The sequence below is a fragment of the Sceloporus undulatus genome, chromosome 4 (assembly GCF_019175285.1).
Source record: "Sceloporus undulatus isolate JIND9_A2432 ecotype Alabama chromosome 4, SceUnd_v1.1, whole genome shotgun sequence".
Taxonomy (NCBI): Eukaryota; Metazoa; Chordata; class Lepidosauria; order Squamata; family Phrynosomatidae; genus Sceloporus; species Sceloporus undulatus.
In genome coordinates, this window is record NC_056525.1 from 41,066,585 (window position 1) to 41,085,653 (window position 19,069).

Consider the following 19,069-nt stretch of genomic DNA (forward strand, 5'->3'; position numbering starts at 1 on the left):
TTGTCCTGAGTACAAAGTTATGTACAGGTACCAGGACAATCAAATGTAGTAGCATACCCAATTCTTTAAGAGCAATGCATAGCTTTTCATGAGCTATGCAGTCAAAGGCTTTTCTATAGTCTATAAAGCACATGCTGGTGTTCTTCTGGAATTCTCTGGTGTGCTCCATTACCTAACATACGTTTGCAATGTGATTCCTTTTCCTTTAAGAGAATCCAGCTTGCACCTCTTGCTCTCTATATGTAATTTCTTGCTCTGTATATGGTAGGAGTGAGCAAAGGAGTCTTTGGCGCGTTACAGACCGCTGTCATTAGCGGCAGGGAGGAGCCCCAGCGGCCAAACCGCGAGGCTCCCCGGCACCACAATAAAGAAGCGCCAAAATGAAGAAAGAAAATCATGCATCAGAATATTTGTTCTTAAAAGCTGGAGCCACAGGTGCAAGACAAAACATTACTCACTTTTCAACTGTCAATCATTACTATGGGGCCTATAAATTTCTTTGAGCAAAGCAGATGGAGCCATATTGGGGCTTGAGCACAGGTGAGCCCTCACCCAATTACTTAGGACAGAAAGTCTTTCAATTACATTCACATGGCCATTAAGCAAATTGGGTTTGCCCAGGAGAAGATAACTGGCAAGACAAGAAAGAAACCCTTAAGAAAAAAATAGATATAATGTGTCCATGAATTATGCAGGCAGATGATGGGAACTATTCATGAGCTCAAAACTAGACAGTGCTCAGTAGTAACAGACATGAAATGAGAACTGGCTTAGTGACAACAATGTCCCTTTACTATAATAGCCATCAGTTTACTCTGTGGCTATGATGTACAGAATTAAATGTTGGCACATTTAAGACAATCTGCCACCATGGTTATGAAACATCCTTGCAGTCTTTCTTGACATATCTTTTCAGAACATTCAATACTAAACAAAAATGAATCTCTTATACCTCAACACACTGAATACGCAAGCAGATTTGAAGTTGCTTTTTTAAACCTTTTTGCCAGAACATTGAATATTGGTATTTAAAAATGAGAATTCTGCATTCTAAGGTTAAACAGAAAGAGACAAATACATGTTAGTCAGCACATACAATTAACACATAAATATTGCCTAAGTCCACATGGCAGTGAGCTCACAAATGAGCATGCAGGATTGAGTGCAGGGGTCCCTTATGTCGTCACACGCAGAAAATATAATATAAACAGCAAGTGTAGAATCAGGAGGAGGAGGAGTGAAGATAGGAGGAAGACATATCAACAATCTAGGATATGTGGATGACATCATACTATCAGCAAAAACTCAGAACGATTATTAAGGAAGGTCAAAGAAGAAAGTGCAAAGGCAGGTTACTGCTACACATAAAGACAACTAAAATAATGACCATAGCGGATCTACACACATTCAACCTAGACAATGAGGAAGTTGAAATAGTGAATTTCTGTACCTTGATCAAACATCAATCAGAACAGAGACAGGACTCAAGAAATCAGAAAATGATTAGGAATATTAAAGGCAGCTATGAAAGAACTAGAAAAGATTCTAAAGAGTAAAGATATACAACTGAGCACTAAAGTTAGAATCATACAAGCTGTATTTCCCACCACCATGTATAGATGTGAGAACTGGATAGTGAAGAAAGCTGATAACAAGAAAATCAATTCATTTGAAATGTAGTGCTGGAGAAGAGTGCTGAGGATACCGTAGATGGCCAAAAAGACAAACAAATGGTTCCTTGAACATCTGGAAGCCAAGGTCGGCGTACTTTAGCCTCATCATGAGAAGGCATGACTCATTAGAAACACAATAACATGAAGTCAAAGGCTTTCATGGCCGGCATACATAGTTTTTTGTGGGTTTTTCGGGCTATGTGGCCATGTTCTAGAAGAGTTTATTCCTGACGTTTCACCAGCAGCTGGCGATACGTCAGGAATAAACTCTTCTAGAACATGGCCACAAAGCCTAAAAAATCCACAAAAAAACAAAGACAATGATACTTGGAAAATTAGAGAGCAATAGAAAGAAAGAAAAATTGCCCAATAGATGTATTAGGGAAGTCATGGGTCTGAATTTACAGGACTTAAGCAGAGCACTGGAGGACAGGGGGCCTTGGAGGTGTCTCATCCATGGGGTCACCTTGGGATGAAGTTGACTCAAGGGTAGTTAATAACAAAATGTTATCATTATTTGAGACACTAAACTGGCAAGACAAGGAGACCCAAAATGAAGCAACCCTAGTGTATCACAATGTTACTGTACAATCAGCCCTCTATATCCATGGATTCTTTATCCATGGATTCAACCATTTATGGCTTTAAAATATTTTAAAAAATACATTCCAAAAAAACCCACCAAACCTTGATTTTGCTATTTTATATAAGAGACACCATTTTACTATGCCATTGTATATAATGGGACTTGAGCATCCATGGATTTTGGTATCCACAGGGAGTCTGGAACCAATTCCCATCAAATACCAAGGGTCCACTGTATTAGCCACAGCCACCATCCCCAGCTGTACACATGGCAAACTCATCATAGTACAAATGCATCCATCAAGAATGCATGAACAACACTTAAAATATTTCACCCTTTAGGAAGCCTACTGATTGGTCAACACTTCAGCTGCACTGGATCAAACCTATGTGCATGACAAAAGTGTTAACTGTAGTTTTATCTCAAGAATATGATTTCTTTCGAAGTAAAAGAAGCAACTCCAGTTATACACACCTACAGGGTCATAGCAATATGGGGAACAGAGGATGTGTTAGAAGATAGTATTTTAGTTAAGGGGTAGATATCTGAGGGTGTGAGTGAAACATAAGATACTGCACAGGTGTCCAAGGCATACAAGAAGATGGAGCAAATTATGGACAGGAAGAGGAGGATTGAATTTAAGGCACAACAAGCTACAAGGCAAATGAGGACCAAACCAAATAATACTAACAGGTGTTCCACAAGGTAAAAGTTTAACACAGACTGCCTTAAGGAAGCACTCCTCAGAAAAATCATGGAAGTCCCTATGATACATGGTTTCTACTGCAAGAATTATATGTTCCCAGAGAAGGAAATAAGCTTCATATCAAGTTATGAAGACAGGTCATTGAAGACTGTAGAATTTCCTAAGATAGTCAACAACTTAAAAAATAATTCTGATGAACTTTTTGAAAGACTTGGAATCATTTACTTCATTTATAACTGCACACTAGGGTCATATATTGACTTTTATGTTTTGTTAAAAGAATAGAACTTGCTTTTTAAGTAGTAGCAAATTATATATTATGGTTTTAAGGAAGTATAACAGAACAGAGGGATGTAACCATCAGAAAGTGAAGGGGAAGTCAGTAGTTTTTCGTGTAGAATTGTTTGTATTGCAGTTTTTTAGATATATAAAATGTATTTAATTTGCTTTGTGTGTGTCTAATAAAAATGATTCTGTAAGAAAATAAAAGAACTTCACACAGCGGCTGTTATTATGAGGGTTCATCTTGACAGTATATGCACAGAGAAAAGATGTGACATGGTGTTGTGTTACAACTACTTCATCCACATGGTTTAGAAGCAGCTGGGAAATGAGTTTCTATATGAAATGACTTAAAATGGTCTCTATATTGTTGTAATATGGTATGTGGAGCTGCTGTCTAGAAATTTAAGCTGGTTCAAAATATGGTGGCAAGAATACTTAGTATGGATGAATACAAGTATTATCATTCTGCTGCTGTGTGAATCATTTCAGAATTATGGTGACGTTAAGGTGAACATATCATACGGTTTTCTTGGCAAGATTTGTTCAGAAGAGGTTTGCTTTTACATAAATTACCAAAATTGCATCACTTGCACTGGGTAGTATTCTCTTTCTAGGCCATCCAACTCTGGTCCAAAACACACTGCAGAAGTAATCCAGTATGAGACTGCAATAACTGCCCTGGCTCAGTGCTAGTGAATCCTGGGAATTGTAGTTTGTTGTGGCACCAGAGCTCTCTGACAGAGGGCTAAATGTCTCACAAAACTACAGTTCCCAAAAGTCCTTAGCATTGAGCCAGGGCAGTTAAAGAAGCCTCAAACTGGATTATTTCTCCAGTGTGTTTTGGACCTCAGTGCTGGTTTTAACCTATTGCTATCTTCAGAGCATCTAAATTACTGCTTAAATAGTTGTGTGTGTGTGTGTGTGTGTGTGTGTGTGTGGAATGTTTTATTCTGTTCGACTGGTTTTGTTTTTATGTGCTGCATTGTTTGTCCTATTCTAGTAATTTTGTTTTGTGTTATTTTGTTAGCAGTAAACCACCCAGAGAATTTTCTTTATTGAACTATCAAAAAGTGTAATAAATAAATAAAATGATTCTACATTCCATTTTGTGTTAAAATAATAAATTGTTTGGTTTTATTGGTACTCTGAGAACCAATGTTGTAGGGAGACTAACAAATTGAATAAAGATAAATAAAATGTATAAGTCAGTTCAGAAACAGTGGCTGAAATGTTGATTGGAGTCATCTGTATCATCCATTTCCTCTGGGAACAGGAACACTGGGTAAAGTGGGTAACAGTAGTCTACAATCTGATGGTAGATTTCTGAGAGACTCACAAAAGATTCTGACTTCAAAATCTTTAAAAATAGCAACAGTTAACAAGTCTCAAGTCTCCGGCTGCTTAAACATAGCATGGTGTTTTCAGTCTGAAAAGGCTGTGAGCTCAATTCTAGCAATGCAAATGAATTCCTGGGCTGAATATGTTCTTGGGGACACTTTCTAATTCTAATTGTATGTCTGATACATTATGCAAACACTTCACCTGAGTTGGTGGATCTCAGGGTCCTTTAAAAAAAAAAGGGGGGGGGGTTATGAAGTAGATCCCACAACCGTTGAGGTAAAACATCTTTTCCTTTAAAAAATGAGTTATGACAATAGGCAAGCTTTCTTCCACTTAGCAGGTGTGAATTTAACAATGGAAGGGTCACATTCCCAATTTGGACTTGGTCTTGGGGCATCCTGATCAAACATGTTAGTAAACTTTGACATATTCCTCAAGATCCTCATGCTCTTTCACACAGTAGCATTCAACACCACATATCTTTTCCATAATAGCAGGCATTTATTCAATGCAAGTTACTTTGCAAGGAAGTGACAGCTTGAGAAATACCTACATTTGTAATGGACATTTCCAGACGGAAAGTGTTACGTCTTGACAATATAGGTTCAATGCCACAATTCTCATACCAAAGCCCACTTTGGAGAAATCAGGTAGAAGACGCTTTGAGCACTCTTTGCTTCATAAATAATTGCAAGCACTGCAGATGTTGATGTTTGAAAGTTACAAATAAAACTATGACTGAATGTGTCAGCGACTTGCACTTCCCGTTTAGCATGAAAAATAGAATATTCCCTATCTCCTCTACACTTATGATGCACACAATCCAGGTTTATGCAAACTTGAAGCAACTCAGAAGTTACTTGAGCGGTCCCTTCCAAGACTTCTCTCCACGGTTTCCCAGTGTTACCTCCCCTCCCACACACACACACACCCACACCCACAGAGAGAGAGAGAGAGAGAGAGAGAGAGAGAGAGAAGGGGGGGGAGAGAGAGCAGTCAAAGTCTTCTGCAACACACATTAGCTAAATGGTTGTGTCAGCAGCTGGAATCAAACAACTTGCTTGATCACCACCAGCTGGGAAGTTCGTCCCATTAATTTGTAAACACAGCAGGAAAAAATCAATTCTGTCCCACCCACATACATATCCACCAAAGGAGACAGAACTCCATATCTGTTTTCTCACATGTCCAGACAGAGATACAAATGAAAAGAAGCTTCTCCTTCACTCATTCTGACCAAAGATGACCAAACCTAAAAAAGAGGGAAAATGGAACCTCAAGTGCCTGCAAGTTCAATAGCCTAAAATGATTAAACTTAAATACAGTAAAATGATTAAATTTAAAGGATTTAACCAAGAACCAGGAATGTTCAAGCTGGCCCCCCAAGTTTAGGGCTTCTATTCTCCACATGGGTTATCTTTAGATCTAATTCAGAAGAGGTTGTCAGAAAGTGAAAACTAGAATAAATGTCTGCTGTACATTGCTGGGAAACCAATGCAGTAATTGTCTAAACTCCTGCAACTGATGGCAAGAATCAGCAGTATTTTGCAGGTTGGGTAAACAGAGGAATTATAGGATTTAATGAAGGTTTCCAGTAATTGAGTGTCATTCTGTGAGAACAGAATGCCTACATCTTAGCTCTCCGCCAGGTTAACCACCAGGCAGCACCATTACATTAATATAATGTTGCTATGTGTTCAAAACACAAAACTGCCTAGTTTCTCTAAGTGCCCACTATACTGTATAACATCCACTTAAGCATAGTATACAGGAAATAGGTTGCTAAGTGCTACAGTGTGTGAGAAAAATAAGCATCTTTATATCTGAGTGTAGATGATTTTGAAGAATTAGCCCTGAGTAATATAATGGCTAGATATTACAAGAGCCTAATCAGCTTGCTTCTTCCACCTGCTCTGCATGCTATGCACTTGTGTGTTCAAACCTTTCAAAAACTGGTGTCCATTTTCTCCACGGGAGCCCAAGGTACAGCTTATTTCAGACTAAGAAAGGGAAAACACCCTCTCGTGCCCCACATCAAAAACGCCCAAAAGTGTGAACAATAGTGGCAGTAGAAGAGTGTGGTTGAGGGGATATACTATCACTCCTTCCCTAGTTTTCTATTCCACCTATGGATTTATCTGACTCGTATATAGAACAGCTTGAAATCTCAAATCTAATGAGTGGCTAAGATTGTTGTGCCAGTCCTCAACCTGGAAGTGTCACTGGCACACTTCACATGTTGGGCTATATAACCACAATCACTAGAAACTTCAGTGGACTGTGGGTACATCATGGAAGCAATGCTGGTTGCCTTCCTTTTAGCTGCTTCCATATATTTGCCTTGTGATAGGCAAAAATTTATATTGAAGGGTTGGGCGGTTTTTGTGGTCCATATCACTAGTTATTAATTGGTCATTTGGCTATTTGTTCTCTTCACTTCTGCTCATTTTCTAGTGGCTCCATCTTTAGTGGTACAGGCATATGTACTACTATAAGGACTACTTGAATGGAGATGTACGGGGGAGGGGGCACTACATGGATCCTGTGTCTTTATTTTCTTGCTATATTGTCTATGGACATGATATTGTTTATTAATATAGTTTGGATTGTCCTAAATATTTATGTTTTATTGAATTGTTTCCACTGTTAGTTCTTTTTTCATATTGTTTGGTTAGTTTTGAAATCACAGTATTTGTTTGTAGAGACAAAACTAGTTAAAAATCAACAGTACATAAAGAGAAAAATCTGTGTATGAAGAGCAGCCATAGTTCATAATATATGTTTCAAAATTTGGTGATGCATTATTGGTTGTCCAAAACACAAGTTGCAGTGCTGTGCTTCTTGCCAAAATTCCAAGGAGGATGGAGACATGGAAGCAAAAGAGGAGGGATTGGATACAACTCATCAGGAAACATGGTAGATGCTTCAAAATTCAACATAGTGCCTGTTTGTAATGTCCAGTTTCAAGCTAAAATTAAAAACAGGGGCACTTTCTAGAAGGGAAAAGGCAGTTTGCCATACCTCATCAGAAAAACCATTGCTGCTGCCTCGAAATCTGATGGTATTTCTGCTTGGTGTCAAGTTCCAGTGGCCAGTTTGAAGTCAAAATTGGGGTGGGGGCTGGAAGCAATCAGGATATCATGCTAAGTGCTTCAAAAATTGATACAGCTTTTTGACTACTGACCAAGTTGTAATGGCTACTTTCAAGTTGAAATTCCAAATGGGGTGACTTCCCAGAAGCAAAAAGGAGGCCTGCCATAACTCAATGAAAAATAAGGGGCTAGAAAACAGGAGAGGGCTCTACTGTTACAATTCTCGAGGCAAGAAAAAAACCAAGAAAATAGGCTAGTGCACTGCTTGCTGCTAAGACTTCTGGAGATTAAATATGGTGGGGAAATGTATAAGATCTATAAAGTGAAAAAGAAACTGTATCCTTGGGCATGTTTTTCTCCTTTATATCGTCAATACTGTGAAAACTAGATATTTGAAGTAGCCATGGATCCAACGAAGACCATAACAGTGTGTAACCAGAGTTATTTTTAAATTGGAATAATTGTATAATTATTGTTAAGGTGAGTACTTTTACTAGAAAATAAAATAAAGGTGAATCTTTAGGGAATGTCCTGCATTAAAATGATATAGAACAACCTATTTCCCTTTGAAACTTCTAAAAACTAGGGATATGTATTAGACTTTGACAAATCTGGAATCACCAAGACCAAGATGGGCATCTTGGACATGTTCTGGTGCTGCCAAATGTAAAAAAAAAAAAAAGCATTTCCCTCTGAAATGACCACAGTGAAGGTTTAACCCGATATGAAGCCTCGCAGTGCCTTTCTAGGTTTCATTTCTGTGAATATGTTGAATGTCTAGGTAAAAATATAAAGAGAATAAGGGTTAGTGTTTGCCAGGTACACTTTCTCAGCCTAGGGCACATTTTAATGGGTTTTTTTCTAATCCGTTTTTTTTAGAACGGACTATGGCTCAGGTAATTCACAGATGTTTCCTCCTTATTCTTTTTGTGTTCATGTATGGAGGAGATCAGAGGGAGAGAGCACTTAGGTGCAGTTGGGAGCTCTTCATTGAGGAGGAGGTGTTTGATTGTACTTTGCCTTAACTGTGTTTAATCTCATATAATTAATTAAATCTCTTCTTTCTTAGTTCCACCCACCAAGCAACAAAGGCGTAGGAAGGCTGCTATGAAAAAAAATGGGGTGGACAAATATATGAGAGGTTAGTTTCATTTACAATGACAGACTGCCAGCTGGAGCAGTGAGATAAAAGCAATTAAAAAGTTCTTCCTCAAAGATGCATTTTTACCTTGACCCAGAGAAAAAAATTAATGCTTTCTCACACATCTGCAGCACTGTTATCTTGGCCCCATTTAATCTCTTTTCTTGCATGGAGACAATCTTTGATTAGAGACTGCCAATTTCAATTTCAATTATCCATGAATTAAGTTATTTCAATTTAAACTAATGCACCAGGAATTTATGTTGAAATGCTATGTGCAAGAAGTGAAGTAGCACATCAAGAGAAATGTCTTGTGTAATCTTCTCCCTGTTCTATTTCATTTCTAAACACATTCAAAACTATGACCCCTCCATCTGTAGCCTGAATTGGTACTGACCAGAATTTTATCATGTCATTCTATATGGCTTATACATCAGCTCTAAGAGAGGAATGATTTTGGCTCCCCACAATGGGCACACATCACCCATGGATTCCTTACAAAACAAGTTGGAGAGCATCCATTCCCACCACTTGGGGTGATTTATACTGACAGTTGGCATCAGTATCAATAGCAGAAACTCAAAGTTTTGCAAAGTTTTCTCAGCCTGACCTACGTTATAGGGTTGTTGAGAAGATAAAGTGCAGAAAAGGTGCACTTTTACCTTCCTAGAGAAGAGGTAGGATAGAAATCTAACTTAAAAATGAATTCAATTCTACAGTGTTTGCACAGGACAACTTCCAATTGAATTCTGGCCTTGAACTATAAATTTAAGATATGTCTATTCTCCTTCCATCAAGTTCCACCTTTCTGTGTTTATTTGACTATTTTTAGTAAATTAATGTGCAACAAGTTAGCACTTTTGTCTTTTGACACCATTTTGCTCATTTATAGGAGTGGTTCACAGATCTTCAATGGAATATATTTAAACACTTAAGTTTTCCAGTTAGTGAGAATCCATGCAGTTGGCTACTTCAGAGTCCTGACTTACTAGCCAACTGTTATTGTGCCTTTGGGAAGCACTGAAAGGGGAAAGTGGGAAGGGGGGGAGAGAAGAGAATATAATTAGCTTCACTTGTAAAAATGGTCACTATAGCTGTAATGCTGACTGAGGGGAAAGCCTATGGGGGGTGTCTAATAGATTTTGGGATATTGTTCATTGCAGATAATAAAGTGTATGTGTTTCAGGGTGGAGAAATTGGTAAGTGGATACTACTTCTCACCACAAGCCCATATGGAAGTAATCAAGCGCAAGGATGGCAGCTGGGGCCAATAACAGTCACCTGCAGTTGAGGCTCATGGGGGCTTGGGATTAGTTTTTAATGCTAATTTCCCCTCCAAAACAATGAGCTAGAAAGAGCAGAGTAACAGACGAGACCGGATGAATAGAGACCCGCTAGAACAATAGCTGCACCTGGTGTTAGGAGCAGAGTAACAGAGCTGGCACGCGTCAACAGCACAGGGCACATCTGTTACCCTCACAAAGTGGCCCACCCTCCTCCTCCTCCTCCTCCTTCTCCACCAGCCTGTGTAAGCCATATGAGGTCTCTAAACATTCACAGCTTGCTGTGCAGCAACAAGTTTGAGTTCTTTCAAAGCTTCAGTAGTCCCCTTCTCTGTCTTGCCTAGGAGGAGATAAATGACAGAAGGCTATCACAATCTGCCCCACAGAACAGGGCAATACCCTGGTGAAGAGTGAGGGAGAAAGAATATGTGTCAAATTAAGTTAATGGAAGGCCCCCAGAGTCTGTGAAATCAAGGCACATCTATGGTATTCAAGGCATATGGACAGGTTCTGTCTCCTCTCCCATCCCAAATTTGTGTCACCATCCAAATACAACATTGCTACTGAATACCGTTAGAGCAAAAAGTCTTGGACTACACAGCGATATATGCCTTTCAAGTAACTCACTTCATATTTGTGAAATTGTCACCCTAGTAAACCTGTTGAGTGATCCTGAATTTGTGAAAGGCTCACTGGTCAAAAGAGAAGATTTGGTGAGGCAAGTACACAGAGAAAGAAAATTCATAAGTGTTTCTCTCACAAACTGCTACTACTGCTGTTCTGTACTCTTAAGTAAGAGATTTTCCCACTAGCTTTTTGTGTGTGCTTGGGTGTCCATCTACGCCTCCACTGCCACTTTTAATTAAATAATGGAATATATTAATAAAAGCCACAAGTACGTTTTATTATTATTGGATTAAGCACAGAAAAGCTAGTTCTTGAACAATAAAGAGCAACTCCGTTTAAAATAATGGTGACGGTGATGATACCATCCTGTGAAAGATGAAGATTTATTTTCTTGTTGCCTTTAGCCAAGTTCTAACATGAATGTGAACCAATAAAATTCATGAAGAAAAATTTTGCTACTTTATTCATGCAGAACCAAAGACACAGATTGTAACTGGACCACCTTCTATCATTGCATCACTATAGGCAAAGAGTGAAATGTTTAAGAATAAATAGCTTAAAATATAATTCAACCATTCAGAAAAGTAAAAGCAGTCAACTTCCTTACCTATCAATAGGGGTGTAGGTACAGGTAAGCATAATAATAATAATAATAATAATAATAATAATAATAATAATAATGATGATGATGATGATGGTGATTATTTATTTATTGCCCGCCCAATTACAAGGAATCTGGGCTGGTAACAGCAATAAAAATACATAGAGAATACAATAAAATAAAATACAAAAATGAAGGCATTGCCCTCAAATAAGCATTCTTCTCCTCAAAAATTCTTTCAGTACCCAAATTGCCTTTAGAAATACAGTTTAGGCATCTGAAGAAAAGTTGCAGACAAAATTACAAGAGCAACGTGAATACAAAAAAATAAACAAATTGAAATTTCTAGGTATCAGTGATTTTCAATGTCTCACTTGTTGCAATGCCAAAAATTTAAGGACTGAAGAAATTTTTTATGATAGGTGGGCCAAATTCAGTATCCCATTCTCTCACCAATGAACCATATACATATAAGTAAGCTATGTAGAAAGAAGGACAATGCAAAACACTTTGAGTAGCATGTTTTACAAAAGATGCTGTTTTACTCCATCCACTTTCTATCTGTACATGATTTAGGAAATGTACTTCATTTGAGAGAAGAGAGGGCTTAATGTTTATGTTAGATTTAAAGTACAAAAGTACCCAAGGGGGGCACTCCCCTTTCCCAACAAACACAACCAGCAGATACACTACCTAACTGCAAAGAAAAACAGTGAAATATCTATCAGAACTGCATCATATAAGGTTGTACTTCCCAGCACTGTATCATAACTGAAAATGTATTTAACTGAGTGCCAGCATCAAAATTTTAAGCACCAGATCACCAGGGATTGGAAGCTTTCCAAGTTCTGTGATGCCTCATTTCAAATAATCTTATTCTGACAACTATGATAACAGCATCATTCCAGAATTCAGCCCATTTCTTGTGTTTATCCTCTCATTTTCCCAACATATTAGAAAGTTTTGCAAACGAAGAGGCATGAAATACTGTGTGCTGAAAGTCGATTCACACCAATGTACGCCTTTGAGGCTTATCTAAGAAGCAACTTGGTTGGCACAACATAAATATGAACAGATATTAAGATATTAGCATTCTGTCTTTAAGGGAAAAACTTCTCAAAGCAGCTTTGTAAAACTGATATAAGCATAATTCACAACAAGAAAACAATAAACTTACAAATAAAGTAACTACTAATAAAAAAAACTCAGCTAAAACAAAAACATGCTACTCAGAAAAATAAATAGCACTTGCTCAAATCATCTAAAGTCCAAAACGCACTACAGAAATAATCTAGATTGAGATTGCTTTAACTGCCCTGGATCAATGCTAGGGAATAATTTTTGTGAGACATTTTGACTTCTCTATCCAAGAGCTCTGGAGCTACAATAAAATACAATTCCCAGGTTTCCTTAGCACTGAACCAGGGCAGTTAAAAGCAGTCTCAAAATGGATTATTTCTGCAGTGTGTTTTGGACCTTAGTTCCATTTGCCCAATAAAGGGAAAGCCCACAGAAAACAAGAGCTTTTCTTAAAATAAAATTTTAAAAACCCTACTGATATACTCCACTTGGTAACTGTGTACAGAACTGTGGAGCCACAACCAAAAAAGCCTGCACTCTAGTGCTATCCAGTGTGATTGTCCTCACTGGTGGGAAGCTGTGCAGGTCTTTGTCAGCTAGTCTAAAAGTACTGACAGGATGGAATGAGTGAGGGTGGCCCTTCAAGTAACTTGGCCCCAAAAGATTTCAGGCTTTCAAGAATAAAAACGTTGCTGTCATCCCAAATCAGCTTCCTTGGTTAGCGAAGAGTCCGGGAGAACTGAGAAACTACAAGCCCTTCACAGCGAATGCAAGTGTATTCCAGACCATGGAAGACCTCCATCAAAAAACAGCTGATTTTTCCCACCCACTTTCTGAAGAAGACACTTTACGCTTGTTGGATGAACACACTCCAGGACTAAGAAAAACAGAAAGAAGTCTCTATAATTAGAAAAGTTAGCCATCAACCTCAGTCTTTTGGGAATTATATTCATTTTAATTCTCTTTAAGCAACAAATACAGTGGACCCTTGGCATCTGGTGGGGCTTGGTTCCAGGACCCCCTCTGGACACATTGGTGGATGCTCAAGTCTCATTAAATACAATGGTATAATAAAATGAGTCCCCTATTCAAAATGGCAAAATCAAAGTTTGCTTTTTGAAATTTATATATATATTTAAATATTTTCAAGCTTTGGGTGATTGAATCCATGGATAAGGAATCCGTGGATAAAGAGAATCGACCATATATAACTATATATTTAAACAATTGTTTTTAGCATTTCAAGAACGGTCCAAGAATCAAAGATTCCTTGGCCATCCCCAAATAACCTTTTAAATGTTTCCCCCTCTAACTTATTTACAGGCCCTTGGCTAGAAATCCAAAGACTAGTTTCCAGAAGTCAAACCTGGCTGGTTTTGACTATACTGTATACTGAAGTTTGGTTCACTCTGACTTAAAGATAAGCCCTTAGTCTAAACCTTGCTATGATAAACCTCCAAAACTTATAACAAAAACACTTTCAAATGTAAGGTTCATTCCTTTTTAATGTCTATGTTCAGAGAATAGTTTTTAGAGGTCTGGAAGCAGTACTACAGTGGTGACATTTCCTTGAAGAGTATTCTGGACAGTTTTTGCTGTACAGTATTTCAGACCATATGATACTCTGGGAAAACTGAAACTGTCTCAAAAAGTGCAAAGAGCAATACTACAGTGCATTTTCCTGTGACTGTTATCCTTTAAACATTAGCAGTGCTTACAGACCAGTGCCATGATTGGGAACACATTCACCTCACACTCAGAAGAGTTCTGGAAATATTTTTAAAGATATAAGAAAGTTCAGCATCTGAAGGGGGTTGGTAAGACTCTTCAAGTAGAAGTTCTCTATCATTTGTAGCACTACACTTACCCACCCTAAATTCAACGACATATTCTGCTCTTCTTCCCTCTCCCATCTTTCAAAGTTTTCCTCAGAAATGATATTAGCTTACAGTCATTTCATTTTGTTCCATACAAGAACATGGGAATTTACCCTGACCATTGCTCCCGTAAGATTATTTTTTTCAGGGAAATGGGTGCAGGATTTATTCCCATATTATTAAATTCCTAGTGATCAAACTCCTGATGCTAGCTTAGAACTAATGCTCCATGAAAATAAATATTTTTTCACCATCCACCATGTGCTTGTCTTCTTGCCTTTTGCCTGCTCTTCTCATCTTTCCTTACCTAGCAACCACTACGATCCTGTACAACCTCATAATGTTAATGTATCATGTACAATGTCCCAGATTAATTACAAGGATCCTGGGGGGAAAGGAAGCTGAATCAGAGCCACACAGAACTTTCTAGGAAGAGAAGACAACACTTAATGTGAAACATTATGGCATAATAATTCAATGCCAATGTTCTCAGAGTTGTGCTTTTTGTCTGGATATCTTCATGTACATTACTCATGAGAAACAGCAATACTGCACACTACCCAGTTGTGGAAATGATTTCTTAGCAGTGGAAATGGATTGAAAATGACCAAAAATAGGGAAAGAGCAGCAGCACAGATGCAGTCACCTTTTATTTCCCTAAACCAAGGAGAGGATAAAGCATGTTCAGCCTAAACATTTCTGAATTCAAGGCAGTAAAAGCTGTATAAAATATATGCACAGTTGTATACATAAAACACGTTGCAGCTTGGTCACACAACAATGAAGAATCAAACAAACAGGACACTGCAGTTTGGTATTCTGATAAATGAAGCTTTCAATAAATTGCAAGAGCCAAATACAAAAATCCAACAGGAAATAAAACTTGCCTCAGCCTAAGTGTCCTGCCCACCTTACAATCTTTCAGTCTCAGCGGAAAGTTATAGAATGAAAGATTTCAAAGTGACAAAGAAAAGAGAAAAATGAAACTACTACAGCAGGTCAGGATTTTAGTTCTGCATGTTTAAAAAATATCTGATAATTTTGGAACACTGACACATAGATTCTTGCGGGATGTTGAAAACAAAATCTAAGCTTCTATACAGAACTACTGAACGTAAAGAATTTACTAGTACCTTGAGAATTAAAGACTTACAGAGAAGCACACATTGCTGCATCATGGACTGCACCAAAAGAGTTAAACAGTGGCAGAATTACCAGTCACTTTCATAGTCTATCAGACACAATCTCACACAGGGATACACAACATCTAACATTATGCAAGCAGAAGAATCTGAACCGAGGAAATGTTAGTATTGTAATGATTTGATAGAAAAGGAAGAAGGTTCATGCTGGAATTCACTATTTTTTTAATGCTATCTCACTATGCCAGCCATTATTATCCATACATGAGAATGGCCCTTTTTTATCATAGAAAGTCTATTACATCACAAATTCACTGTGCTCTTTCATTCTCCCTTGGACTATGAAATCCTAAAAACTAGGGCCCCTCCCAAGGATTCATAATAATAAAAAGTCATTCTCACAACCACAAAAAAGAAAGACATAGATTTGTGCTGTTTGCTATTTTTCTCAGATACAAAAATCCATATAGCAAATCAGCTCATGGAATGAAGTTTTGACACAACAGAGGGATTGCAGTCAAACCGAAGGTGGGGGGGGGGGGGGGGCAAGATGTAGCAAAGTACTGCATCTGTTAAGATTTTCTCTTGCACAAAAGATGCACACACAAAGAGCAAGCTCAAGAAAATCACGCTTCTGCTGCAGTTTAGCCTACAAGAAATTTTTTAAAACCATCTCCTAGCAAACTCAACATCCAACTGCCTTGTACAGAGAATTATTCTTTAGAGGCGATTGCTTACCGTATGTACCCAAGGGTCCAAATAATCAGATGGCTGTCGAAAACACCCAATTCCTTTAAAATATAAATAAAAATTGTCTTCTTTTGCCACTCCTAATCCTCAAACCGAGCCTGCAACCACCCTTCCTTCTCTTTTCATTAGCTGGACATGTGTCAGCTCCCTCACATCTGCGATTTCTCACTGACTTAGAGCCGCCTGTCCGATTCCAGAGAAACACAGATGGATCCCAGATGGGATGGTCCTGCCAAACAGACCAGCTCTTTACCTTGCCAGAATGCCCAGATCTATCCCCATACGTATGTGTGTGTGTGCACACGCGCATGTACGCGCACGCACACACACACACACTCTCTCTCTCTCTCTCCCTCTCTTTATCTAGCTCTCCTTTGCCCCTTTGCCGCTCTCTGTTACCAGGGCTCTTTGCCAGCTGATGTCATTAAGTACACACCTACTGGTGGCTTTTAGCTAGTCTGACATTAACATGTTAAAGACACATCATTTGTCTATGACTAGCAGGAAGAATAGCATTGTGCTAAAACTACTCAGGATCCATAGTGATCCAGAGCTCCAAAGGCTATGACCACAACACATACCTACCTAGACTGACCCTTTCAAAAGCTCCGGTGGACTTCTCATTTTTTAGGTTCTTGCTAAAAGGAAAGGCCTTCCATAAAGGCCATCAGCAAAATTCGCTAAGTGCCCTGACTCACCAAAGCAACAAATATACAGAATACAGTGCGTCCTCGCCTTACACGGGGGATCCGTTCCGGATCCCTCCGTGTAAGGCGAATTCCGCCTATGCTCGAGCCCCATTGGAAACAATGGGGCTCGTGTGTGGCGGCGCACACTCCCATTCAATTGAATGGGACGCGCCGCCCCTTCCGCCCCGCGCACGTGCCGCGGCTTAAGCGCGTATGCTCAAGGCCACGTACGGCGCAGGCGCACTGTATACTGTGCCATAAGCCATCATGGGATTACTTTGCCAGGTGCGCTTAGCCATCATCTAAACAAACAGGTACGGATAACACATTTGTCAAAGATCACTAGTGGTCATTTTGTTCTGAAAATCAAACAAGGCTTCAATAAGACAAGAGATAGCAAGAGATGCGTTACAATGCCAAACACAAATGAATACAAAGAGCCAATCAAGTGGATAAAAAACGAATCAATATGGTTGCATAATTCACTGCCAGTTACTGGCCATAGGCAACAAATGGGCACAACAAATGTCTAAGTAAAAGAGGGGTAACTACTTTCTGAATATTATTCCCAGTTACTCTATCGTGGCCTTCTTCAAATTAGTGTTTTCCATATATTTTAAACTGCAATTCCCATCAGCCTCATCCAGCATGACCAATGGTGAAGGAGGATAGGAACGGTACTCCAAAACACCTGGATGGTGATCTCTAGAAGAGGTCAGGTTTTTTTTTTTCTTCTTTTGACCATGTTTCAGTTGATCTGCCAGCTCTCTCTCTTTTGATGTAAGTCAGATTTTGTCACTATCATTTTTTAAAAAATTTATTTTATCTGTGTGCTATTTTCTCTCCAGCGGGACCCAAAGAAGGTCACATAAACAATCAATTAAAAGCCCAACAATAATTTTAAAAGATAAATAAAAATAATCACATTAAATTAGCATAAAATTATTTAAAAGGTATACAGAAGTTAAAAATAATAATAATAAGCCAATCGCCCCAATAAGAAGCCTCCCCACAGCTGGGTTCCCCCCCCTTTTGGGTTTAGATTGTACTGTTTAAGATTATGTGTTGCTTAACATTCTTTTACTTTAGGATTGGGATGGGGGTTGAGAAGATTAATTTTGCATTTTATTGATTCGCTATGTTAACTGTCATGCATTTTTCATTGTTAATTTTATTACTATTGTTATTTGCTATGTATTTTTGCTATTTATTGCTAAAATGTAGCTGTGTTGGTTTGTTGTGGGCCGTTGATTTCAACTCGGACAAGATTTGTCAGAGAGGGATCCTGACGCCAAGAGTACAACCAGTGGATCCCACAAGTCGGAATTCAAAACCTGATCTCCAGATTCCTAGTCAAACACCAAACCGTATATCACACTGATTCAATTGTTATTAGAAGAAAAAAGGTGAAGCAGAACACCAAAGTAACAAAAGCACCAGACAACATTCCAAGTTCTCCAGCTCCTAAATATAAAGAAACCCTGATAAATATATAAGGGATGGAATCGTACACATAAGAAGTGAGGGTGATTATTCAGAAAGGGGGCCAACAAATGAATGAGCTGTCTTCAACAGCCTTCTCATTCAAAATAAGTTTATGTTTTGTCATTCCCTTACACACTATGCCAAGATGGTAGACTAGTGGATTTATCCCTTAAATGGTAATATACGAAGCTGCTCTTATAGAGGGGGCCTGCCATAGATGACTCATTCTCTTCTGTAACGAGGTTTTACATTTTTCAACTACTGGCGAGGCCCAACCTTGCAGCATTTGATATTAGGTCCAAAACAAGAAAGCAGGATTAGGAGGGAGGACAGACAAAACCAGCTGTCCTCAGTGCTGTCCAGCACAGCTTGGCTGCACAGCATCAACCTAGCAAACTCATGTTCCATTTTATTACCACAAACCTTCCTGAATTCCCATGTGCTATTCAACCAGCTACAAGGCATTCCATACACATCCCTTTTGTGTGTGTACATGTCACTGCACATATTTTTAAAAGAGAAGCAATAAACCTCAACCCAAATTAAAGGAACGGAAGAAGCCTATGCTCTCACGAAAATCTGTATGCATCACACAAGCGTAAGTAAAATAAATGCTCAACTTTGTTCAGATGACAAAAATTGCACTACAGTATGAGCATGTAGCAAGTGATCCTAGCTGCCCATTCAGCACATGTAACTGGTGGCTGTATG

General features: G+C 38.6%; 1 protein-coding gene across 5 annotated transcripts in view; it reads right to left on the reverse strand.

Moving 5' to 3' along the window:
* The window catches only part of CBFA2T2 (CBFA2/RUNX1 partner transcriptional co-repressor 2), a 125,513-nt gene that overhangs the window by 56,132 nt on the left and 50,312 nt on the right, over positions 1-19,069 (reverse strand). Inside the window, exon 1 of one of the 5 annotated variants that reach the window (XM_042461878.1) lies at positions 16,173-16,520. The exons of the other annotated variants lie outside the window; for them this stretch is intronic. The gene's annotated coding sequence lies outside the window, so the exon portion shown is untranslated. Of the gene's footprint in view, positions 1-16,172; positions 16,521-19,069 lie in introns of those variants that run through there. 5 annotated transcript variants of the gene reach the window in all.